This window comes from Euprymna scolopes, chromosome 9 (assembly GCF_053919585.1).
Source record: "Euprymna scolopes isolate OS-2025 chromosome 9, ASM5391958v1, whole genome shotgun sequence".
In the NCBI taxonomy this organism is placed as follows: domain Eukaryota; kingdom Metazoa; phylum Mollusca; class Cephalopoda; order Sepiida; family Sepiolidae; genus Euprymna; species Euprymna scolopes.
Window position 1 is genome coordinate 17,722,003 of NC_136490.1, and position 27,303 is coordinate 17,749,305.

At 31.6% G+C, this 27,303-nt stretch overlaps 1 protein-coding gene and 1 pseudogene across 6 annotated transcripts in view; both read right to left on the reverse strand.

Annotated features, from left to right (window-relative positions):
* LOC145284444 (RAB11-binding protein RELCH homolog) overlaps positions 1-27,303 on the reverse strand; it is a 2,006,047-nt gene that overhangs the window by 1,254,679 nt on the left and 724,065 nt on the right. The gene's annotated exons all lie outside the window — the stretch shown is intronic.
* Positions 195-327, reverse strand: LOC145285394 (U2 spliceosomal RNA; annotated as a pseudogene).

The following is a 27,303-nucleotide window of genomic DNA, read 5'->3' on the forward strand; positions in this document are numbered from 1 at the left end:
ACAATATGTGGTGGTCTGTTTATCCGTAGGTATGTGAAATCCAAATCGTATATATCAATAATTTTTGCTCAGAAAGTCCTGTACCGTATTATTTATTAGTATTTATTTGCTTCCCCATTGGAAGCAAAATGTGACACAAGGTCCTTTTTAATGTGGGGTTAAACCAGCTCCCTGAAAAGAAGGCAAAAGGGGCACTCTGGTTGGGACCAAAAATAATAATCGTCTCAGTATAGAGGGTTTCCCCTCCATTGACCGAGACAAATTATCTTAAGTATAACATCAGACAGATACTACACTTTGATCTTGGCCCAAAAGCCAAGAAAGAAAAAAGGCGAACCTTTTTCTATTTATTTATACCATATTATTTATTGAAATATTTAAAAGAGATTAAAATTCTCCTCTCTTTAAACATTTCATAATGAAATAATTGGCAAAATTATAGTAGAATATATAAATAATATTGTACTAACTGTTTTTCCTCTGAGGATAAGAGCCATTTTTGAAACTCCATGGAATAATGAAATATTCTTTTTTTAATCTGCATTCCTAGTTTCAAATAATAAACGTTGTAAATTGTAATTTTCAGAGGTTTATCTTTCTTTCATACATGTTCTATCTCGAATATTGAGCATTTTCATCTGGATAGGATTTTCCTATAAATATAAATATTTATGTACACACTAAGTTTAATAAGTTTTTCATTTTGTAAACTTTAATTTCTGAATTAATATATATATATATATATATATACAAGGCATAATCATGTTGACATACTGGTTCTCACCAAATAATCGAAGTTAAGTGATGAGGAGCCTGACCAGTACCAAATGGGTGACCATTTGGGAAGGCTAGGCGTTGTATGTACTGCGCCAAGACATAGAAATTTCCAGTTTGGTATCTGGGAGCATGTTTAATTTACTGGGAGAGATGCAGTCTTTGTTACGACATGCATCTAGGAGAAGGAAAACTCTGATGTAAAACCTGAGGTCTACTGTATGCTCTGTCTTGTGGCCGCCATTGCACTGATGCATTGCACTGATATATATATATATATATATATATATATATATATATATATATATATATATATATATATAAAATTCAGATCAGCTTGTTTGCTTGGGCGTTTAAACAATCCACTAGTTGTGATTTCCGGTTTCTAAAAATTTTTCTGCTTACCTATTTAATGGCCACCCTGTCTTAAGTCCGATATAAGTCTCTGCTGCTATTCAAAGCATACACAAGGTCAACAATATTTTTTTGTTTTAAGTTACTTTAATGTGTTTTCTTTACAAATAAATGTAATTTAACCCAATTGATTTAAAAAAAAAATTTAAATATAAATATACAATATACACCTATAATCATATTTATAACCATATTTACTGTTTTAGTAGCGTTCCTGTGGATTCTGACGATTTTTTTTTCAGGCTTTATTTAAATATTTTCTCTTCACGGAGGAGGGGAGGTAGAAACTTGATTTTAGTAGTGCTTTTAGTAGGCCCTCCTTAATTTTAGTTAGTGCTTGCAGTAGTGCTCTGGAAGCTTCCTGAGTTTTATATTTTTCACTCATCACTTAAAAAAAATGTTTTCTCACGACAATAAAGACAACATAATCTCAAAATCACTTTTTATTTTGAACATTTTTCATCTTGCCCATTAAGGGCCAATGGATAGACTAGAATATATATATAATTCCAGGTTAATATTTTCCAGAGGTAAAGTAACCAATGAAATTTTTACAAGGTTAATAAAGGAGTGCTCAATACCAAAGTAGGGCAGGATATACTTTTTATTTATTTACTTAAGCATTAATATGTTGCTACACATTCATGAGCATGTTTCGAACAGCCAATTAATAGTAACTAGAGACCCTTCAGGTGACATTGCTTATACAAAAGCTTAGTTCATACGTATTAAAGACTGGCTAACCGGAACATGCTAATGAATGTGTAGTGACATATTAATGCTTATGTGAAACATAAAAACGTATATATGAGTTTGATGGAAAAATAGCTTTTCGGGTAAGATTATTTTATTTACCCCCTTTTCATGAGATTAGACACAAGGTATATTTCATTAAAGTGTATCTGTGGAACAAACTGGATTCGAACTCGGCACAGTTTCAGTCAATAATCACATAGCCACTGTCATCGTTAGGTAAGATTATAGTTCCTTTTTAGTATCAAGTTTGCATTGTTTTGTTTCTTTGATTAAATACAAACTTCTTGAGGACTCCACATCAGTTAAATGAGGTAAATAACTGATCAATCAAAAGTGTGACAACCGAAAGACTCTATATTGAAGAATGAATTAGACTCAATCAATTGGGAATTGTTTCTTGAGAGTGACAACATAAAAGAAGGAAAATAAAATCGTCTGGAAAAATAGAGAAATAGGAAGAGAATTACATCAGAATGTATACATAGGTTGGTGTGTGTATAGTAAATATAAACAGTAAGAGTAATGTCTTTTTAGGGGTAATAAATTTAGTACTTCTTTATCAGTGATTTCTGAAGTTTGAGTTAAATCCTGTTTTCTGAAGACAAGCTTGGTAATCTGTAGAAAGATAACTTTTTCTTTTTGTTTTTTTACATGGGGGTAACCACTTATCAAAGCCCGAAGGCCACTCAGGGATAAGGGTTATTGCGTATACAGTAATCAATGAGATAGTATTGTAGTAATCATTAGTATTGGAGATTTGAGAGAGTGTCTTACTTAAGGGGGCGGTTTGTTAGGAGTGAGTTTGTTTATGTTGGACTTGAAGACGTCCAAGTTGTAGTCAGGTGGGATACAGGCAAGCGGCAGAGAGTTCCACTGGCGTGCAGTTCTAAGAAAGAAGCTTTGCTCATGGAATCTAGGTTTAGATTTAGGCACAGATAAAGACTGGGAAAATTAGTGACAGTAGTTTCAGCCAGACGGGTGTTTCTTGTGAAAGATTGGCGAGGGAGGAGGAGGGATTGGAGCTCAGATGAGCACCTGCCATGGAAATAACGATAAAACAAAGACAGGCTCACAACATCTCTTCTGTGGGAGAGAGGTTGCAGGGAAGTGAAAAGGGCATCCCCCACTAAACCACGAAGTATATTTTGTACTCTGTCAAGGCAGGATAGGCTGTTTTTAGCAGCTCCTGCCCAGATGTGGTAGCAGTATTCCATCCTTAGACGTACTTGGCTTTTATACAGATAGAGAATTGCATTAGTAGCGAGATATCTTCTGGAGCGGTAGAAGGATCCCACCATTTTCCCAGTGTCCTTGGCAACAGACTTGATGTACGTGCTCCATTTCAGATCAGGAGTAAAGGTCAAACCCAGAAGCTTGTCAAAACATGGAGCCTCCCCACGACGAGAGCCATCCATTTCAATTGATGCCAGATTGGGATCAGAGCATTGATGATGTAAAGATAGAAGCTTGGTTTTGGATGCATTAAAAGTGACCAGCCACGTCTTCCCCCATTGTACCACGTACTCAAGATCAGAGGAGGGAGAATCAGAGAGAACTTTGTCATTTACAGCCTGTGATGTGTTGCCATAGATGGTCGTGTCATCAGCATAGATGTCAATGTATGATTTAAGTATGTGTTTTGGGAGATCATTTATGTAGATCAGGAAGAGAGTTGGGCCCAGGATGGACCCCTAGGGAACTCCAGCATTAATACTGTGGGCCTCTGATTTCTGTCCATCAACCACTACTCTTATGAACCTATCAGAGAGAAATGATTTAGTCTTTCAACCATTATTTAATACTCTTTACTAGTATTTGCTAACTGTTCAATTGGTGGATATATAGAGATGAGACAAAATGGAGTGGTTGTGTGTTCTTATCACGTCGGGTTCACCAAAATATTTAAAATGAGAGAAACGCAATGGAGTTTTTCTATATTAATAAACAACTCTATTTGTCATTTTCGAAAGTGGCGTTTGAATACAAGAGTAGTTTATCAGGCAAGAACATTTGCGAAAGAAAACCCGAATAACAAGAAATATTACGTAGGCCTGACTTCCTTAGATTTCAAAACCCGATACTATGACCACAAAAGTACATTCAACAATAAAAAACACCGTATAAAAACAACACTAGCGAATAAATACTGGGAACTCAAAGAAAGCAGACATTCGCCGGTAGTCGAATGGAAAATAATAAGACAAGCTACCACGTGTAGGCATTTAGACGACCCATGTAAATTATGCCTTCATGAAAAATTTGCTATCATGTACTTTAAAGAACCCCAAAATCTATTAAACTGTAGAAGAGAAATAGCAAATAACTGTGTTCACAAGAAAAAATTTACTCTAGGATAGCGATGCAAAATAGTTTTAAAACTAACAAAAACAATAGAAAATAAACAAATAAATAAATTAAATAAACATGAATATACATAAACGATCACACATATATATATGTATATAAAAACAATAAACAACCACAGAATTCGTGCATAAGCCTGACGAATCCTAGAGTGGATGAAACGCCGAATATTCAGTGTAGCTTAATCGCCATATATATTTTATAAATTACTAACTAGCTCAACCTACGTATTGAGCACTTTTAAAGTAAATACTTAAAGTTTACGCATAAATCTATACTTTCGTATATTAATTTTATGTGAGTAAATGAAGTAGTTATATATATATATATATATATATATATATATATGTGTGTGTGTGTGTAAGCTTAAGTGACCGACTTTTAATTTCAACTTAAAGTGCTCAACAATAAAGACCGAATTCACTGATTGGCATATTGTGTCCGTTTTATGGCACATCAACTCTTTTGTAGTGATTTAATGCTGAAAACACTACCTTATTGTAAACCACTCACAGATTAGCTTGGTTTGTCTGCTCTGTCACATATCAGCTGGGGGGGGGGAGGAGTGATTTCATGCTCAAACACAATTCTTTTTGCCAAAAATCGTTTTGCACTGCTTCGATTTTACTCTAAGTTAAGCAAGGCAGATGATACGTTTTATTGATGGTATTACAGCATAAATCAATGCAACAGATCTGGCTGGGTTTGAACTCAGTTTAGCCAGTACTATAGACCATTACATTATTCATACTATTGGAAGTAAGAACTTAAATTTTGGGATTTTTTTTATCAAATATTTAAAAAAAAATTTTTTTTTGCTTATTTTTCTTGCCAAGTTATAAGGTCTGATATTCATCCCCTCCCACTGTAGAAAGATGTCGCACATGGGCAAAATATTGGGACCTACAACGAACATAACAATACAGCAGAGAGAAGCTAGCGGCATCTCTTCTGTGGTTGTAGCATTGAGAGGAGATCATCCCCCACTAGATTGCAAAGTCAATTTTATACTTTCTCAAGAAAGAGCAGCATCTGTCCAGATATAACAGCAATACCTCATCTTAGGACATATCTAACTCCAGATATGACAGCATTACCTTATCTTAAGATGTATTTAATTCTTACACACCTTTTTTCTTTACATCACATCGCCTATTTTCATACTAAGTTTGATTGAAATCTCTGGCATAGTTTTCTTTTAATAGTTCATGCAGAAGCAGGTTGAACTTTATTTTATTGCATTTATTTATTTTTAAAAATTCTCGCTTTGAGTAAATGAAGCAGTAAAATGTCATCTCCATTTTCGCTTTCTCACTCCTGAAACTCTAGATTCCAAATTATGCGCATTCCAAAAATACTAGCCTCGCTTGCATAAATATAACATAAATGCTCAATTTGCATATTTAAGTGTTCCACAAATGCTCTTTGACCCAGGTTTTCTTTGGTAATGATGATGCTAGATTCTTCGGAATCCTCCAAAGACGTTCCGGTCTCATTTAACAGAAAAACGCTTCCAGTTACAAAAAAGATTCAAATGAATATTTCAAGGTTAAAATGTTGCGTTTTCCTGCAGATCAAATTAGCGGAAATCTAAAAATGTCATTGTTGAATGCATTTTTTTTTTTTTTTTTTAACATTTTGTTTTCGCCTGTCTCAGTTATTTTCTTGCTGCAAAGAACACAATAATAACACGGAAACAATAAAGAATACAACCTCAACACCTACAAAATTCATGCTGTGTCACTCTGCTACTATTACATCCGCATCCCACTGATATGCAGAAAAAGAAATATTATTCTAAGTTGGTAGCAAGGTTACGCAGGAGAGAATAACTTTAAATAACTCCCAGAATCAGCGTTAACCAAATAATTAGTCAATTTTTCAATTATTTGAGAAAAGAGATTTAAAAAAATAAATAAAAATAAAAAAAATAGAATTTTTCGTATTTGATATATATCTATTCTCATCTTACAAAAATGCTGATCTGAATATTTCTTGCAGAACATTTTTTTTTTTTGTTTGATAGAAAAACATTGACACAGAAAATCAAAAAATTTGAAGATCTTTCATAAAAAACGTTTTTCACACCTCAGGCTATTCTCTATCTCTACGAATCTATTATCAGACCATGTATAGAATGCTGTTGTCATATTTGGGCAACTTTGCGAACTCTTGATAACTATCATATCTGAAATTTAATTGGTCCCCATCCTTTCTGTACAACCTGTCACATATGTACTGTTGTTAGTCTCAGTCTTTTCTATAAATACTATTATGGCATGCATTCTTTGCAATTGTCTGATCTTTTACCTCCTTTTGTTCCAGCTCATTTGACTAGTTGGTCTAGTGATATCCATCAATTTGCTGTTTTGTAATACAGTTTTGTTAAGTGCAGATTTGTGGAAATCTTTTTCTACTGACTGTTTTCCTCCTACTTATAGCCTTGATCTTTTTAAAACTAAGGCCAATAGGTACGTCTTGTCTTTTCAATAATCATCTTTCGTTCTTGTTAGCTCTGTAATAACTTGTGGCACAGTGGTTAGAATACTTGGAAAAATTTGATTGTAAAAGTGACATTCTCTAGTAATTGTCTGTATTTTTGAGATGAGGTGTTTTCATTGATTGAGATTGTCGGACTGACTTCCTCATCTTGGTTGTTATAATCACAACGTTTCGGCCGTTTTGCCCTCAGGCCTTCATCAGGTGTTTTGTATCGAACTGGGGAACCGTTTTTTAGGAGTCTCGAACCCAACCCTTTATTATTATTACGGGGGTATCGTGTTCGGACTCCAGCATAGTTGCTGATTCTCTGTTTTTGAAAGTTACTTTTCACTGCCTTCGTTCAGGATTGAACTCAGCACCTTTGGGTAACTGTAAACTTTGATACAACGTCTAGGACCACTAGGACAATTCTTTAAAAGAGAATTGTCCTAGTGACATATGGCCGAGTGGTCCTAGATGTTGTATCGAAGTTTACACTTATCCAAAGGTGCTAAGTTCAATCCTGGCAGTGAAAAGTAACATTCAAAAACAGAGAATCAGCAACTATGTCCCAGAACACGGTACCCTCCGTCGTAACAACTACCCCGATAGCAATAATAATACAGGGTTGGGTTCGAGACTCCTAACAAACAGTTCCCCAGTTCGATACAAAATGATGAAGGCCGGAGGGCAAAACGGCCGAAATATTGTGACTATAACAACCAAGATGAGGAAGTTAGTCCGACAATCTCAATCAATGACATTCTTCTGTAGGTTGAAGATTCAATCTTCCGTGTGGGCGACTGAAAATACGACTGTGAATAAATTAGGGTTTCTATCCAATAATAGCTGATAGAACAAGAGCATGCTACACCTGTGAATTAGAAAAAGGTTGTCATGCAGATTATCAAATTCGACAGAAAGATGTCCGAGTTTAACAAGATAGATTGCAGGTTACATCGACCGAAACGTTGTGAAAATGACCTTTAAAATGATAAAAGTAGTCTGAATAATCCAAATAATATGAAAAAAACAATTCTCATCTAAAAAATTCAAAAATGTAAAAAGTAATTTTCATTATATATTCTTTAAAAACAGGATTCAGCAACTCATTCGACTCTGTGGGCTAGATCGGGTTATAATGATGGGTTATAATGAAGGCCATTAATGAAAGATTGAGGAAAATTACATACATATTTAAAACCATAATGAAAATAAAGGTTTAAAAAATCAGAAAAACAAAAGAAAATCTAAAGATTAAAAAAAAAAAAACATCTAACAAAAATTAGTTTTCTTCAAGGAATGTCAAAGTGAAAAAAATCACCAGTCATCTGAAGCAAAATAAATAAAATTATGATGTGTATGTTTGAAACTTATTGCGATAGGAGGGGGTCGCTGTTGAAGGAATGAAATAGAAAGCCAACTGAGACAACATTATCACTTTGAAGCTGTCCATGCTTAATATCTGTCGCTAGTCAGTTGTTTAAACTGACTATAGATTTTGTTTTCATATTTATTTATTTTTTTCAATTTTTAATGCAGAAACAGTGGCGTAGCTAGAGTAAATGTCACCCGGGACAGTCTGCCCAAATGTCACCCCACCTTTGCTGTCACCTGATACAACACTTTATATGTAAAACCACTTAATTCTTTTTCCAATTATTTTTCACAGTTGAAAGAAAATGAAATGAGTCTTATCAAATAATTTCAAATGCACTGTTAAAAACTACAAAAAATACAGGGTTCAGAGTTTTCAATAAACATTGGCAAAAATATTCTTCAATTACTATTCTAGAAAAGATTAAAAACTTTAATGTATGATAAATGAATCCTATTTTAAGACTATTTTCGCACCTTAGCCTGGCTGAAAGATTTTGTTAGGGTGACATTTGTCATCCGAAACCTCCTCTAGCTACACCACTGCACAGAAATGGTGATTAAGTTTTGCTAGTGTTTTTTAATCATAGTATTCAAATTTGATTGAGTTTGCTCATGTTTTTTTCAGTTATAGTATTCAAATTCGATTGAATTTTAATCAATTTTTTTCAGTCATAGTATTCAAATTCGATTGAATTTTAATCAATTTTTTTCAGTTATAGTATTCAAATTCGATTGAATTTTAATCAATTTTTTTCAGTTATAGTATTCAAATTCGATTGAATTTTAATCAATTTTTTTCAGTTATAGTATTCAAATTCGATTGAATTTTAATCAATTTTTTTCAGTTATAGTATTCAAATTCGATTGAATTTTAATCAATTTTTTTCAGTTATAGTATTCAAATTCGATTGAATTTTAATCAATTTTTTTCAGTTATAGTATTCAAATTCGATTGAATTTTAATCAATTTTTTTCAGTTATAGTATTCAAATTCGATTGAATTTTAATCAATTTTTTTCAGTCATAGTATTCAAATTCGATTGAGTTTTAATCAATTTTTTTCAGTTATAGTATTCAAATTCGATTGAATTTTAATCAATTTTTTTCAGTCATAGTATTCAAATTCGATTGAATTTTAATCAATTTTTTTCAGTTATAGTATTCAAATTCGATTGAATTTTAATCAATTCTTTTCAGTCATAGTATTCAAATTCGATTGAATTTTAATCAATTTTTTTCAGTTATAGTATTCAAATTCGATTGAATTTTAATCAATTCTTTTCAGTCATAGTATTCAAATTCGATTGAATTTTAATCAATTTTTTTCAGTTATAGTATTCAAATTCGATTGAATTTTAATCAATTTTTTTCAGTTATAGTATTCAAATTCGATTGAATTTTAATCAATTTTTTTCAGTTATAGTATTCAAATTCGATTGAATTTTAATCAATTTTTTTCAGTTATAGTATTCAAATTTGATTGAATTTTAATCAATTTTTTTCAGTTATAGTATTCAAATTCGATTGAGTTTTAATCAATTTTTTGCAGTTATAGTATTCAAATTCGATTGAATTTTAATCAATTTTTTTCAGTCATAGTATTCAAATTCGATTGAGTTTTGATCAATTTTTTTCAGTCATAGTATTCAAATTCGATTGAATTTTAATCAATTTTTTTCAGTCATAGTATTCAAATTCGATTGAGTTTTGATCAATTTTTTTCAGTTATAGTATTCAAATTTGATTGAATTTTAATCATGTTTGTTTCAGTCATAGTATTCAAATTCGATTGAATTTTAATCAATTTTTTTCAGTCATAGTATTCAAATTCGATTGAATTTTAATCAATTTTTTTCAGTTATAGTATTCAAATTTGATTGAATTTTAATCATGTTTGTTTCAGTCATAGTATTCAAATTCGATTGAATTTTAATCAATTTTTTTCAGTCATAGTATTCAAATTTGATTGAATTTTAATCAATTTTTTTCAGTTATAGTATTCAAATTTGATTGAATTTTAATCATGTTTGTTTCAGTCATAGTATTCAAATTCGATTGAATTTTAATCAATTTTTTTCAGTCATAGTATTCAAATTTGATTGAATTTTAATCAATTTTTTTCAGTCATAGTATTCAAATTCGATTGAATTTTAATCAATTTTTTTCAGTTATAGTATTCAAATTTGATTGAATTTTAATCAATTTTTTTCAGTTATAGTATTCAAATTTGATTGAATTTTAATCAATTTTTTTCAGTTATAGTATTCAAATTCGATTGAATTTTAATCAATTCTTTTCAGTCATAGTATTCAAATTCGATTGAATTTTAATCAATTTTTTTCAGTTATAGTATTCAAATTCGATTGAATTTTAATCAATTCTTTTCAGTCATAGTATTCAAATTCGATTGAATTTTAATCAATTTTTTTCAGTTATAGTATTCAAATTCGATTGAATTTTAATCAATTTTTTTCAGTTATAGTATTCAAATTCGATTGAATTTTAATCAATTTTTTTCAGTTATAGTATTCAAATTCGATTGAATTTTAATCAATTTTTTTCAGTTATAGTATTCAAATTTGATTGAATTTTAATCAATTTTTTTCAGTTATAGTATTCAAATTCGATTGAGTTTTAATCAATTTTTTGCAGTTATAGTATTCAAATTCGATTGAATTTTAATCAATTTTTTTCAGTCATAGTATTCAAATTCGATTGAGTTTTGATCAATTTTTTTCAGTCATAGTATTCAAATTCGATTGAATTTTAATCAATTTTTTTCAGTCATAGTATTCAAATTCGATTGAGTTTTGATCAATTTTTTTCAGTTATAGTATTCAAATTTGATTGAATTTTAATCATGTTTGTTTCAGTCATAGTATTCAAATTCGATTGAATTTTAATCAATTTTTTTCAGTCATAGTATTCAAATTCGATTGAATTTTAATCAATTTTTTTCAGTTATAGTATTCAAATTTGATTGAATTTTAATCAATTTTTTTCAGTTATAGTATTCAAATTTGATTGAATTTTAATCATGTTTGTTTCAGTCATAGTATTCAAATTCGATTGAATTTTAATCAATTTTTTTCAGTCATAGTATTCAAATTCGATTGAATTTTAATCAATTTTTTTCAGTCATAGTATTCAAATTCGATTGAATTTTAATCAATTTTTTTCAGTTATAGTATTCAAATTTGATTGAATTTTAATCAATTTTTTTCAGTCATAGTATTCAAATTCGATTGAATTTTAATCAATTTTTTTCAGTTATAGTATTCAAATTTGATTGAATTTTAATCAATTTTTTTCAGTTATAGTATTCAAATTTGATTGAATTTTAATCAATTTTTTTCAGTTATAGTATTCAAATTTGATTGAATTTTAATCATGTTTGTTTCAGTCATAGTATTCAAATTCGATTGAATTTTAATCAATTTTTTTCAGTCATAGTATTCAAATTCGATTGAATTTTAATCAATTTTTTTCAGTCATAGTATTCAAATTCGATTGAATTTTAATCAATTTTTTTCAGTTATAGTATTCAAATTTGATTGAATTTTAATCAATTTTTTTCAGTTATAGTATTCAAATTTGATTGAATTTTAATCAATTTTTTTCAGTCATAGTATTCAAATTCGATTGAGTTTTGATCAATTTTTTTCAGTCATAGTATTCAAATTCGATTGAATTTTAATCAATTTTTTTCAGTTATAGTATTCAAATTTGATTGAATTTTAATCAATTTTTTTCAGTTATAGTATTCAAATTTGATTGAATTTTAATCATGTTTGTTTCAGTCATAGTATTCAAATTCGATTGAATTTTAATCAATTTTTTTCAGTCATAGTATTCAAATTCGATTGAATTTTAATCAATTTTTTTCAGTCATAGTATTCAAATTCGATTGAATTTTAATCAATTTTTTTCAGTTATAGTAATTTGATTGAATTTTAATCAATTTTTTTCAGTTATAGTATTCAAATTTGATTGAATTTTAATCATGTTTGTTTCAGTCATAGTATTCAAATTCGATTGAATTTTAATCAATTTTTTTCAGTCATAGTATTCAAATTCGATTGAATTTTAATCAATTTTTTTCAGTTATAGTATTCAAATTTGATTGAATTTTAATCAATTTTTTTCAGTTATAGTATTCAAATTTGATTGAATTTTAATCATGTTTGTTTCAGTCATAGTATTCAAATTCGATTGAATTTTAATCAATTTTTTTCAGTCATAGTATTCAAATTCGATTGAATTTTAATCAATTTTTTTCAGTCATAGTATTCAAATTCGATTGAATTTTAATCATGTTTTTTTCAGTTATAGTATTCAAATTTGATTGAATTTTAATCAATTTTTTTCAGTCATAGTATTCAAATTCGATTGAATTTTAATCATGTTTTTTTCAGTTATAGTATTCAAATTCGATTGAATTTTAATCAATTTTTTTCAGTCATAGTATTCAAATTCGATTGAATTTTAATCAATTTTTTTCAGTTATAGTATTCAAATTTGATTGAATTTTAATCAATTTTTTTCAGTTATAGTATTCAAATTTGATTGAATTTTAATCATGTTTGTTTCAGTCATAGTATTCAAATTCGATTGAATTTTAATCAATTTTTTTCAGTCATAGTATTCAAATTCGATTGAATTTTAATCAATTTTTTTCAGTTATAGTATTCAAATTTGATTGAATTTTAATCAATTTTTTTCAGTTATAGTATTCAAATTTGATTGAATTTTAATCAATTTTTTTCAGTCATAGTATTCAAATTCGATTGAGTTTTGATCAATTTTTTTCAGTCATAGTATTCAAATTCGATTGAATTTTAATCAATTTTTTTCAGTTATAGTATTCAAATTTGATTGAATTTTAATCAATTTTTTTCAGTTATAGTATTCAAATTTGATTGAATTTTAATCATGTTTGTTTCAGTCATAGTATTCAAATTCGATTGAATTTTAATCAATTTTTTTCAGTCATAGTATTCAAATTCGATTGAATTTTAATCAATTTTTTTCAGTCATAGTATTCAAATTCGATTGAATTTTAATCATGTTTTTTTCAGTTATAGTATTCAAATTTGATTGAATTTTAATCAATTTTTTTCAGTCATAGTATTCAAATTCGATTGAATTTTAATCATGTTTTTTTCAGTTATAGTATTCAAATTCGATTGAATTTTAATCAATTTTTTTCAGTCATAGTATTCAAATTCGATTGAATTTTAATCAATTTTTTTCAGTTATAGTATTCAAATTTGATTGAATTTTAATCAATTTTTTTCAGTTATAGTATTCAAATTTGATTGAATTTTAATCATGTTTGTTTCAGTCATAGTATTCAAATTCGATTGAATTTTAATCAATTTTTTTCAGTCATAGTATTCAAATTCGATTGAATTTTAATCAATTTTTTTCAGTTATAGTATTCAAATTTGATTGAATTTTAATCAATTTTTTTCAGTTATAGTATTCAAATTTGATTGAATTTTAATCAATTTTTTTCAGTCATAGTATTCAAATTCGATTGAGTTTTGATCAATTTTTTTCAGTCATAGTATTCAAATTCGATTGAATTTTAATCAATTTTTTTCAGTTATAGTATTCAAATTTGATTGAATTTTAATCAATTTTTTTCAGTTATAGTATTCAAATTTGATTGAATTTTAATCATGTTTGTTTCAGTCATAGTATTCAAATTCGATTGAATTTTAATCAATTTTTTTCAGTCATAGTATTCAAATTCGATTGAATTTTAATCAATTTTTTTCAGTCATAGTATTCAAATTCGATTGAATTTTAATCATGTTTTTTTCAGTTATAGTATTCAAATTTGATTGAATTTTAATCAATTTTTTTCAGTCATAGTATTCAAATTCGATTGAATTTTAATCATGTTTTTTTCAGTTATAGTATTCAAATTCGATTGAATTTTAATCAATTTTTTTCAGTCATAGTATTCAAATTCGATTGAATTTTAATCAATTTTTTTCAGTTATAGTATTCAAATTTGATTGAATTTTAATCAATTTTTTTCAGTTATAGTATTCAAATTTGATTGAATTTTAATCATGTTTGTTTCAGTCATAGTATTCAAATTCGATTGAATTTTAATCAATTTTTTTCAGTCATAGTATTCAAATTCGATTGAATTTTAATCAATTTTTTTCAGTTATAGTATTCAAATTTGATTGAATTTTAATCAATTTTTTTCAGTTATAGTATTCAAATTTGATTGAATTTTAATCAATTTTTTTCAGTCATAGTATTCAAATTCGATTGAGTTTTGATCAATTTTTTTCAGTCATAGTATTCAAATTCGATTGAATTTTAATCAATTTTTTTCAGTTATAGTATTCAAATTTGATTGAATTTTAATCAATTTTTTTCAGTTATAGTATTCAAATTTGATTGAATTTTAATCATGTTTGTTTCAGTCATAGTATTCAAATTCGATTGAATTTTAATCAATTTTTTTCAGTCATAGTATTCAAATTCGATTGAATTTTAATCAATTTTTTTCAGTCATAGTATTCAAATTCGATTGAATTTTAATCAATTTTTTTCAGTTATAGTATTCAAATTTGATTGAATTTTAATCAATTTTTTTCAGTTATAGTATTCAAATTTGATTGAATTTTAATCAATTTTTTTCAGTCATAGTATTCAAATTCGATTGAGTTTTGATCATGTTTGTTTCAGTCATAGTATTCAAATTCGGCTGAGTTGACCAAAGAGACAACAGGTCGAATTCGAAAGCTTTTAAAAAAAAAAAAAAAAAGTCATTGGTAATCAGGCTCATGGGCTGGTCAAAAGGCCTTCGTGGGCCAGATCCAGTCTGCAAGTCGTAGGTTACTGACGCTTGGTTCAAACCACATTTAATAAAAAATACTTCCTCGACTTTTACTTGGTTTGTTTAAAACAAACATCGTTATATAAAATGGCATATGATTCTCATCACATAATAATAAAAGTATGAGGGAAAAAAAACAATAAACTCAAATAACAATGGAATAAGAAAAGAATATTCAAAAAAGTCTTTGAAATAAGAATATATAACACTTAACCTGTCAGTCTGGTTGTCAAACAGCAGCAAAATCTTCTGGATTGAAAAACTATCTAGTTTTGATTGTTGGTGCTGACAAAAAATCAATATGGGAATCATATCACGTTGAAATCAACACTCTTTAACAGGGTGGATAGAAAGTTTGTTTTCTGTCACAATAGGTCTATCACCGAATGAAAGCTCTTTTATTGCTCGGAAATTTTAATTTAGTTTTAATGCATGAATATATTTATTAAAACAAAAAACAAAAATACAATTCTGTACTTGTTTGGCTCATGAACAAGCGCTTTCACACTGAATCGAACATGTAGATCCTTGATCTCCAACACCTGAGCACATGCGAATCAGCATGGCATGTCAGAAAAAAAATAAAATCAAATAAATTATAATTTGAGTTTTCCTGATGAAAGCACTTTTATGGGTCGAAAATTGGAGTTTAATTTTAATAAATATATTTATTTTTAAAAAATCCCACACTTCTTTGGTCTTTTAACTGTAAAATTTGGAATTCCAATATCACAGTGATTTTTTTTAACAGTAGATTTTTCTATTATTTTGATGTATATATATATATATTAATGTGGGACGATTAATTGGAATCAGAATCAGGAATTGGAAAAATCGGAATTTGTACAGATTTTCCGATCCAAAACGATTGTTTTAATTGTCTTTTTTATTTGATTTTATTTAAAACAAAATCTTCCACTGCTGGTAATGATGATAAAATAGTAAATATTTATTGATTTTAAAGTGAAGCTATAATCAATAAATCATCCTGCACAAATATATTTTCATGTTTAGGAAAATATCTGCACATTTAACATGTGTGTTTTTGCGCTAATTGGAAAAAATACAATTATACAGTTAAATATTTAGAGATTTATTATTTATAAAGAGTCTGAATTGGAATCGGTAATTCTATCAGAACTGGGAAAAATATTGGAATCGTCCCATCACTGATATTATATATATATATAGATATATATATATATATATACACACACATATATATATATATACATATATATATATATATATGTAAATATATATATATATATATATGTATACATATATATATATATATATATGTAAATACTCACACAGATGCAGCGGGCAGCACAACCCATAGCTTCACTATATCTCACTCCCTATCACAAATTGTTACGTTTCCAACCCGTTTCCCTGACCAGGAAGAACAACACGCATCACTTCTAGATCTGTTTTTGACCACAGTTTCCGATGACTGCATAACGAAGGCCCACAGCCCACTGAGGAACGCTGATCATGCAGTGATAACGGTTGAAATCGCCCTAAACTCTAGAGCCAAAACTGAAGAGCCAGTGCTCAAAACAACGAGATATTATAATAAGGCTGACTGGGAAGCCATCAGGGAACTAATTCGAGATGCTCCATGGAAAAATATTTTCTCTCTCCCTGCTGAACAATGTGCAAACGAGACCACTGACTGGTTCAAAACTGCAATCGAAGCGAATGTTCCCATGCGGAAATTTTATAGTAAGCCCCCACTCTCCCCAATGGTTTACGTCGACTTGTGCAACTGCCATTGCTCAAAAGCAGCATGCATACCGTAGGTTTAACCGACATAAGTCCAGTTCAAACAGACTGAAGTATATAGAAGCTAGAAATAACATTAAGAAAGAAATAGCGACAGCTAAGAGAGAATTTACGGAAACCACTAAAAAGCGCATCGAAGCACAAAAACTAGGAACTCGAGACTTCTGGAAAATCTACAACAGTGTAGTAAATAATGGGCAATCAACAATTCCCCCACTAACCAACAATCACGAGGTTGTCTCCTCAGCAACCGACAAGGCTAACATGCTTGCCAGTCGGTTTGCCTCAAACTCCACACTGGACCCTTCCAACCACCCCCTACCTGACTTTCCTATGCGGACAGACGCCACACTAGATGATCTGAAAACCACCCCTGCTCAGGTGCATGCTATCATAAAAAACCTTGACACCTCAAAAGCATGTGGACCCGATCTTATCCCAGCTGTGCTATTAAAAAAGTGCTCAGCCGAAGTAGCTCCAGTTCTCTCCAAACTCTACAACAAATGCCTTAATGAAGCTTGCTTTCCGGGCTGTTGGAAAACTGCTTCTGTTGTACCAGTATTCAAGAATTCTGGCGAAAGGACAGACCCATCAAATTATCGCCCAATTAGCCTCCTCCCACTTTTTGCCAAAATATTTGAGACCATAATTAACCATGCTCTAGTCCATCATCTTACAGATGCTAAACTACTGACTGACAAACAATATGGATTTAGACAAGCTCGTTCCACAGCAGACATCCAAACTGTGATCTCTGAACGTATATACCATTCACTGGACAAAGCGGGGGAGGGCAGAGCGGTAGCTCTAGATATATCTAAGGCTTTTGACAGGGTATGACATGAGGGTCTCCTCAGTAAAATCAGATCATATGGTATCACTGGTAGAATACTGAACATCATTAAATCCTTCTAAAATAAGAGAAAAATCCAGGTTGTCCTCGACGGTCGTACATCTAAACAATATGATATAAATGCAGGGGTGCCCCAGAGTTCTATCCTTGGACCTCTATTGTTCCTGATATTCATAAATGACCTCCCCGACAACATTGCCTCTGAGATGGGTATATATGCTGATGACACTACACTCTATGGCAGGCACGACAGGAAGACGAATGAACACATTTCTAAAGAAATGGCAGAAACACTAGAGGAAGACCTTCAATCTGTAGTGGAATGGGGACAAAAGTGGTTGGTCGCGTTCAATGCTGCCAAGACTAAACTAGTTTCATTCAATAATTACAAGAAACCTCTCTACCACGCATAGCAATGGCCAACGACTCTTTATCTGAGAGTCCATCTTTCAAACTCCTTGGCCTAACGTTCACAGGAAACATGAGTTGGAACAATTACATTGAAGGCATTGCCAGGGCCGCTGCAAGAAAGGTGGGCTCTCTCTACCGTGCTAGAAAACTACTAACACCCGAAAGTATCCTGTACCTCTATAAGGCCACCATTCGCCCATGTATGGAGTATTGCTGCCACATCTGGGCTGGTGCATCTGCTACTAGTCTCTCGCTCCTTGACAAGGTTCAAAAGAGAGTCGCAACCCTGATAGGCCCAGAACTGGCATTTAAGCTTCAGCCTCTGTCCCATCGACGAAATGTTGCATACCTCTGCCTTTTCTACAAGTATTTTAGTGGTGAATGCTCTGACGAACTGCAATCACTTGTGCCCCCATGACGTGAGCACCCTCGACAAACCCAACAGGCTGCTAAATCCCACCCCCACACTGTAGAGATCCCTAGATGTAAAAGATCTTTTTACTCCAATAGTTTCTTCCCCAGAACCGCTAGACTCTGGAATTCCATTCCAGGTCCCTGCTTCCCCAACAGTACTGACGTGCAGAAGTTCAAGTGTAACGTGAACCGACACCTTGCTGCCCAAATCCCTACATAGTACCCCAGTAGTTGTTGCCCCTGATAGTAGCCCCCTACACCAAAGTGGCAATTTGCCTTGTTTGGGGTGAAAATGTAATAAAAAAAAATAAAAAATAAAAAATATATATATATATACATACATATATATGTAAATATATATATGTAAATATATATATATATACATACATATATATACATACATATATATATATGTAAATATATATATATATATACATACATATATATATATACATATATATATACATACATATATATATATATATACATATATATATACATACATATATATATATATATATATATACATACATATATATATATATATATACATATATATATACATATACATATATATATACATACATATATATATATATATACATACATATATATATATATACATACATATATATACATACATATATATACATATATATATACATACATATATATATGTAAATATATATGTATATATACATACATATACATATATATATATATATATATATATATACATACATATATTTATATAATATGGGTTAATAAATTCCAACGAAAGAAAGATGTATATTTAAATAAGGGAGTAGTCACCAACAATGTGTATTTTTTAACATTATTTATTATTCAGTGTATACCATAGTATAATATCTGTTCCAACACCTCGCTCCCTCCTCAGTCAGGGGAGGTGAACCCCCTCATGACTGAAACGACTATCTTCCCTTCTATCATCCCCCTCCCATACCTACACCCCCCCAATGCCCCCTCTGGGGAACAAAATCTTCCCCACACTAGGAACCGATCCTGGGTCTAGCCATACCCACATGGGGAGACAAATAAATAGAAACATTAAAAAATCCCCTATTTTAAATACACCCCTCTTTCTAAACAAACATAATATAAGACTAAAACGAAAAATCACAATACTAAAATCCAAGAATCCAAAAAATAAATATCAAAATAGAATGAAAGCACCCCTACCCTTACTTCAGAAGAGCCAGTCCCCCCTCCCCACACATACACATTAGTAATGACCTCGGACCACAGCCGCCTTCCTAAGAAAGCAAATAACCCCAAAATACTATAAAACAATATACACATTCCCAAACCAATAAAAGCAAACACACACACGCACACACACACACACACATACACACACCCTACCCCACCCTAAAGGAAAAGAAAAACACATTAGCAGAAAGAGATAGCCACTGACTACAGTGAGGTCAAAATCTCCCTGGACAAACCAAATAAAAAAGAAATAAAAAAAAGCAATAAAAATTCAGCATACCAATGTATAATAAACACTTACAAGCCTCCACCCCTTGGAAAAACTTCAAACTAACTACGAAAATCAATCGCCATTTTTACACATTTGAAAATAATTTCTGACGAGGACACATCAGACCGTCTGAAACGTACATAAACGATTTCAATGACTTGAAAACATTATTAAAATGATCCAAACATAATTCTCAATGAAAAACCAAGACACGGAATAATAAAATAATGTTAGAAAATACACATTTTTGGTGACTACTCCCTTGTTTAAATATACATACATATATATATATATATATATATATATATATATATATATATATATATATATATATATATAAAATAAAAATTACAATTAAATTTACCAAAATGATCCAAGATGCTAAAACTAAAGTATATTATAAATATTAAAGAATTAATATTTATAAAGTTATCTCAGCCAGATGTAAAAGCTCGATAAAACTAAATAGGAGATGGAGCTTATAATACGAGCAACCAGTTAATAAAACATGCTAAAAAAAACACTGAAAAAGAGTTAAAAACATATTTAATCTGAAAAGGAAACACTTGATAAGTAAATTTACTTTTGTATGCAAAATCTGAATCCCGCATTTTGCTAATTCCTACCCTCTGATGAGAAGGAAAGTATTTTTTCGAATCTCCGCGGACTAAGGACTATCCACTTATCAAGTGTTTCCTTTTCAGATTAAATATGTTTTTAACTCTTTTTCAAAGTGTTTTTTAACATGTTTTATTAACTGTTTGCTCGTATATATGTATATATATCATCATCATCGGCGGTCACTCGTGTCCGAGTAAGACTGTCCTCCATTGTGGCTTCTGTGGGTCCTCAGGTGAGCATAGAGCCCAATCCTAGACCCAATTTTTCTTGTGCAATTTGGGCAGATAAAGGTAGTGGTGATGGGGTGGGGTGGGGTTGGGTGTGTTTGGTTGATAATCTGTCCTTTCTGTGCTTGCGTTTATCCTCAGCAGCTTGATTTAGGTCACTGCTATAAAGCGCAGCACCTTTGTGGACAGCACTCCTCCATGCCAACCTGCTCCCCGCCACGTCCTCCCATGTCTCAAGATCCATGTGAAACCGCTTTAGATTTACTTTAATGTTGTCCTTATACCTCATCTTTTGGCCACCCTGCGCGCACTTTCCCTCAACAAGCTGAGAGTAGAAAATCTGTTTTGGGAGGCGGAGATCCGTCATTTGGACAACATGACCAGTCCATCTGAGCTGGCGTTGAGCAACAGTAGCGGTGATAGTAGGAATGTCAGCCTCACTCAGGACGCTGGTTTTAGTGCGTCGGTCCTTCCAACTGATTCTGAGGATTTTTCGGAGGTATCTTTGGTGGTACGTCTCCAGAGTTTTTACGTGCCTCCTGTATGTGGTCCAGGTCTCCGATCCATAGAGAAGAGCGGGCAGCAAGACAGCTTTATATACCATGATTTTGGTCTTTGCCAGAAGGTCACAGTTCTCAAATACTCTCTTCCTTAGCCTTGAGAAAGCCCCACTGGCACAGCTGAGACGGTGTTTTATTTCATCATCTATGTTGGCTTTTGATAATAAGATGCTGCCTAGGTATGGGAAGTGGTCCACATTTTCCAGTCTAGCGTTGTCGATGGAGATGTTTGGGGGTGGGACTGGAGTACTATTTGGTGGTGATTGATGGAGGATTTGAGTTTTTTTTATATTGATTGTTAGTCCTAGCTGTTTGTACGCCCTCGTGAAGGCAACCAGTGTACACTGTAGGTCCTCTTCTGAGAGGGCTACAAGGGTGTTATCGTCTGCATACTGTAGCTCCATAATGGATATGGTGTTCGTTCGACGTTTGGCCCTAAATCTGTTGATGTTAAAAAGTCACCCGTCCGTTCTGTACATAATCCGAACTCCACGGGGAAGATGTTTGTCCGTGAGATGGGGGATAGCAGTAATGAAGATGGAGAACAGAGTTGGGGCAATGACACATCCCTGTTTCACTCCCGTGTCAACCCTGAAGGGCTCTGTTTCATCTCCACTACTACTGAGGACTGTAGCTGACATATTGTCATGTTGCAGTCTCAGTACCCGAATGTACCTCTCTGGGCATCCAAACCTTGCAAGAACCAGCCAAAGGGCTTGACGGTTCACCGAGTCAAAGGCTTTAGTAAGGTCTAGAAAAGCCATGTATAATGGTAAATTTTGCTCCCTGCACTTTTCTTGGAGTTGACGAGCAGTGAAGATCATGTCCATCATGCCTCTATTTGGTCGAAAGCCACTTTGGGACTCTGGAAGGATGGTTTCTGCAAGGGGTGTAAGCCTGTTGGCCAAAACCCATATATATATATATATATATATATATGTATGTGTATATACATACATGTATATATATATATACATACATGTATATATATACATACATGTATATATATATATACATACATGTATATATACATACATGTATATATATACATACATACATGTATATATATACATACATGTATGTATATACATACATACATGTATATATATATATATACATACATGTATATATATATACATACATACATGTATATATATATATACATACATACATGTATATATACATACATACATGTATATATATATACATACATACATGTATATATATATACATACATACATGTATATATATATATACATACATACATGTATATATACATACATACATGTATATATATATACATACATACATGTATATATATACATACATACATGTATATATACATACATACATGTATATATATATACATACATACATGTATATATATATACATACATACATGTATATATATACATACATACATGTATATATATATACATACATACATGTATATATATATACATACATGTATATATATATACATACATACATGTATATATATATATACATACATACATGTATATATATACATACATACATGTATATATATACATACATACATGTATATATATATACATACATACATGTATATATATATACATACATACATGTATATATATACATACATGTATATATATACACACATGTATATATATACACACATATATATTACTTCCAAGGTTGTCATAATCATGATGACTGATGAGTACAAACTGTCATTAGCTATATATATATATATATATATATATATATATATATATATATAAAAATGATGAACGTATAAAAAGGCACCAACTAAATCCAGTTCCTGATTTTGTCATGATGGAAATGCTTGGTGCAGCATGTGGCAAAGTTGAAAACATCTACAGTAAGCACTCATCTTCTACCATAATTGCAAAGAACTTTCCATTTCCAGCTGTTTGCTTTACATCAAACAAACTTTCCAAGAATTTCCAATTTGTGGAACACATTATTATGGTACTACTTTCCCTGCCAGCTGCAACATGCTCGTTTTCAAATATAATGTCAACTGCTTGTCATAAACTAGCTGCATGTGTAATCAAATTTTGCTCAATCATTCATACATCATTTTAAATCATTTCATAATATTCTTCTTCATTTAACCGACAATCTAGTTATCTTAGTAAACATTATCCTAGAGTGGTTTTTAGCCTTGATGAATAAAATTTCTTTCAAATCGATAAACCTCTTTATTCTCGAATCACTTTTTAAGAGAAAGATTAAAAGAGAAGCAAGCTTTCAAGCAAACCCAAGATACCATGATTATAACCCAATGAGAAAAAGCATTTTTTTAACATGATATTACCATCGCATCTATGGAACAAAATACCAAGAGACTGCTTCTATGCTGACTGTAACAGTTATCTTCAAGTTCAATATCAACAATTACCATATAGATCCGTGTGTATAAGTCGAATTTTTGGTAGATGATTTTAAGGTTATTTTTTTTGGATCACCTTATTCATAGGTAATGTTTTTGGAAATGTTGTTAAAGAGAGACTTGATCATAACATAGAATTGTACGCATTTACGTTATTATGGTATGTGATATAAACTATGTCTAAAAACAGTAACTGCATCTGGAATTTCCAGCATGTCATTGATCTGACTGTCTGATTAGCAACATTTGCGTTCATTGCATGTAAGTGTGCAGTAAGTTGGTTATATTAGATTGGTGCAAAAATAATGTCGCTTTTTGACGTTCAACTTCAAAAGATCATAACTCTTTTCATCAAAAAAACTTAATTAATCGAAATAAGAACCATTAGAATCAACACATTTTCGTGAACGAGAAACAAGTTTATTTATCCCATTAGCATAGAAACCCGGGGTTCTTGAAGCGATGGAGTCATTGAATGCTGATTCGGCATCATCTCAGATTTTGAAGCATTTTTCGTGCAGGAAGTTGTTGAGGTGCTAGAAAAAGTGATACTCGGTGGCTGAGAGATTTGGTGAATATGGTGGATGAGGTAGAGTCTCCTAGTCCAATTCGTTCAGCTTCTGCAGGGTGAGTTGAGCAACATGCGGGCAAGCATTGTCATGTAAGAGAATTGGTCCCATCATATTCACCAATCTTGGGCACATACGTTGGAGCTTCTGATGCATTTCATCAATTTGTTGGTAGTACTTCTCTGCCGTAATTGTTTCACCCGGATTCACGTAGCTGTGATGTATGAGACCGGCTGCAGACCACCAAACAGTCACCATAACCTTTTTTTGGTGCAATTCTGGTTTCAGGAAATGTTGTAGAGCTTCGCCGGCATCCAATCACTGTGCCGAACATCACCAGTTGTCATAGAGGATCCACTTCTCACCACATGTCACAATCCGCTCGAGAAATAGGTCGTTTTTGTTGTGAAGGAAGAGCATAGAAGCCACTTCAAAATTACAATTTTTTTAGATTATTATTCAGTTCATGCAGCACCCATTTATCCAATTTTTTTTACTTCCTATTTGCTTCAAATGGTGAATAACTGTGAGTTCAACAGAAACTTCTCGTGTGGTTTTGCAGGTATCGGCTTTAATTAAGACTTTCAAATGTTCATTATCAACCGCAGTCGGCCAGCCACAACTGTCTTCATCTTGAAGGCTCTTATCACCATTGCGAAATTTCTTGAACCAACATTGTGCCACATGCTTGTTAGTGGTTCCTGGGCTAAATGCATCATTGATATCACAAGCTGTTTCGGCAGCTTTTTGGCCTAGTTTGAACTGGAACAAGAAAATCGTGTGGATTTGAATTTTGTCTATGCTGTCGAAAAGTCTGCAAAAAAATGAATGAAGAGATTGAGAATGGTTATAAATTCGATAGAGCGAAAAACACGCTTCAAAATGATATATAACATGGCTATATATATATCAATGAATTAATTCAGACATCATATATAAAAGTAACATATATAAAAAAACGATATTGTTTGTACACCAACCTAATATATATGAAAATCAAATAGACCACACTGAGTAAATGCACATATTATCGCTCACAGATGCTGAGAAACAATTTATAATGTCTTACAAAAAAAAAAAACACCAGGAAGAAGATTATCTGTGCAAGAAAGTACATCTTTTAAACTCCTCGGCTTAATGCTCACAGGAAACATGAGTTGGAACGATTATATTGAGAGTATCGCCAGGACCACTGCGAAGAAGGTAGGTTCTCTCTACCATGCTAGAAAGATACTAATGCCCAAAAGTATCCTATACCTCTATAAGGCGACCATTCGCCCATGTATGGAGTATTGTTGTCATATTTGGGCTGGTGCATCTGCCACTTGTCTCTAGCTCCTAGACAAGGTTCAAAAGAGAGTTGTCAATCTGATAAGTCCTAAGCTGTCATATAAACTTCAGCCTCTGTCCCATCGACGAAACGTTGCATCCTTCTGCCTGTTTTACAAGTACTTTAACGGTGAATGCTCTGACGAACTGCAAGCACTTGTGCCCCCTCGACGTAAATACCCCCCCCCCCGACAAACCCGACAAGCAGCTAAATCCCACCCTACACAGTAGAGATTCCTAGATGTAAGAGAGCCTTCTACTCCAGTAGTTTCTTCTCCAGAACAGCTAGACTTTGGAATTCCCTTCCAGGTCCCTGCTTCCCCAACTGTACTGACATGCAGAAGTTCAAGTGTAACGTGAACCAACAGCTTGATGCCCAACTCCCTACACAGTTCCCCTGATTCCTATGTCCCTAATAGTAGCCCCCTACAACAAAGTGGTAATGTGCCTTGTTTGGGGTGAAAATGTAATAATAAAAAAAAAAAAAAAGCAAGAAAGTGTCATGAGATGCACCATTTAATTTGTCTAGAATCTAGAGTCGACATACACAGGTAATACCTAAAATGACACATTTTGTGGTCTTAAAATGCACAAGTATACACGGTACTTTCATTATTTGGATTATTCACACTGCTGCTCTCATTGTGAATGTTATTTGCACAACGTTTCGGCCGATGTAACCTCCAATCTTCTTTAGTCATATCTTATCCAACTCGAGAATCATTCTGTAGAACTCAGGAATCTGCATGGAATTTCAAATGGAATTCTCTATTTAATCCATAGAGTATGCTTCTGTTCCATCAGCCATGACTGTGTAGAATCTTATATAATTCCTAACTGCATTTTTAGTATCGCCTGCAGTGAGGGTTGAACCTGAATATTACTTAGTACTTTATCTGTTATACAACGGATTCTTTCAGAAACAAATACTTGTTGTGCCATCCTCTTAAATAATCGAATCCTGAAATTACTATCCATTGTTTCCAATCTCCTTAACCTGCATCCTCGAGTGGCTTTTGGTCTTTATATGTAGTAACTCTTTAGTATAAAAAAATAATTCATATAAGCTAAATATTATATCATTTCGAAACTATCATCTTTGTACCATTCAGTTAAAAAAAATTAGTATCGACTTATTTGACTCTTTTTCCAGAATTTCCCTTTTTCTAGGCAAGTTGAAACTCTAGTCTATCATAATTTTATTTTGGACTATTCCTTCTCCTAGATTAGTTGTCTTACCAATTATACCTAAAGGGAAAACGATTTGATCCAAAATAAAATTATAAATGAAATTTATGCTCAGATCAAATTACTATTTTACTCATATCTAGAGGGAAACCAATTTGATCCATAGCAAAGGTATTAATGAAAATGATGCTCAGATCAAACTATTTAACCTATATTTAGAGAGAAAATAGTTTCATCCATGGTAAAGGTATTAATGAAAATAATGCCAAAATTAAACTACTATTTAACCTATACCTAGAAAGAAAACAGTTTGATCTATAGCAAATGTATAAATAAAAATGATGTTCAAATCAAATTCTAACATGATATACAGAGTTCAATGTGCATCAGTAACTACGACTGTCGCT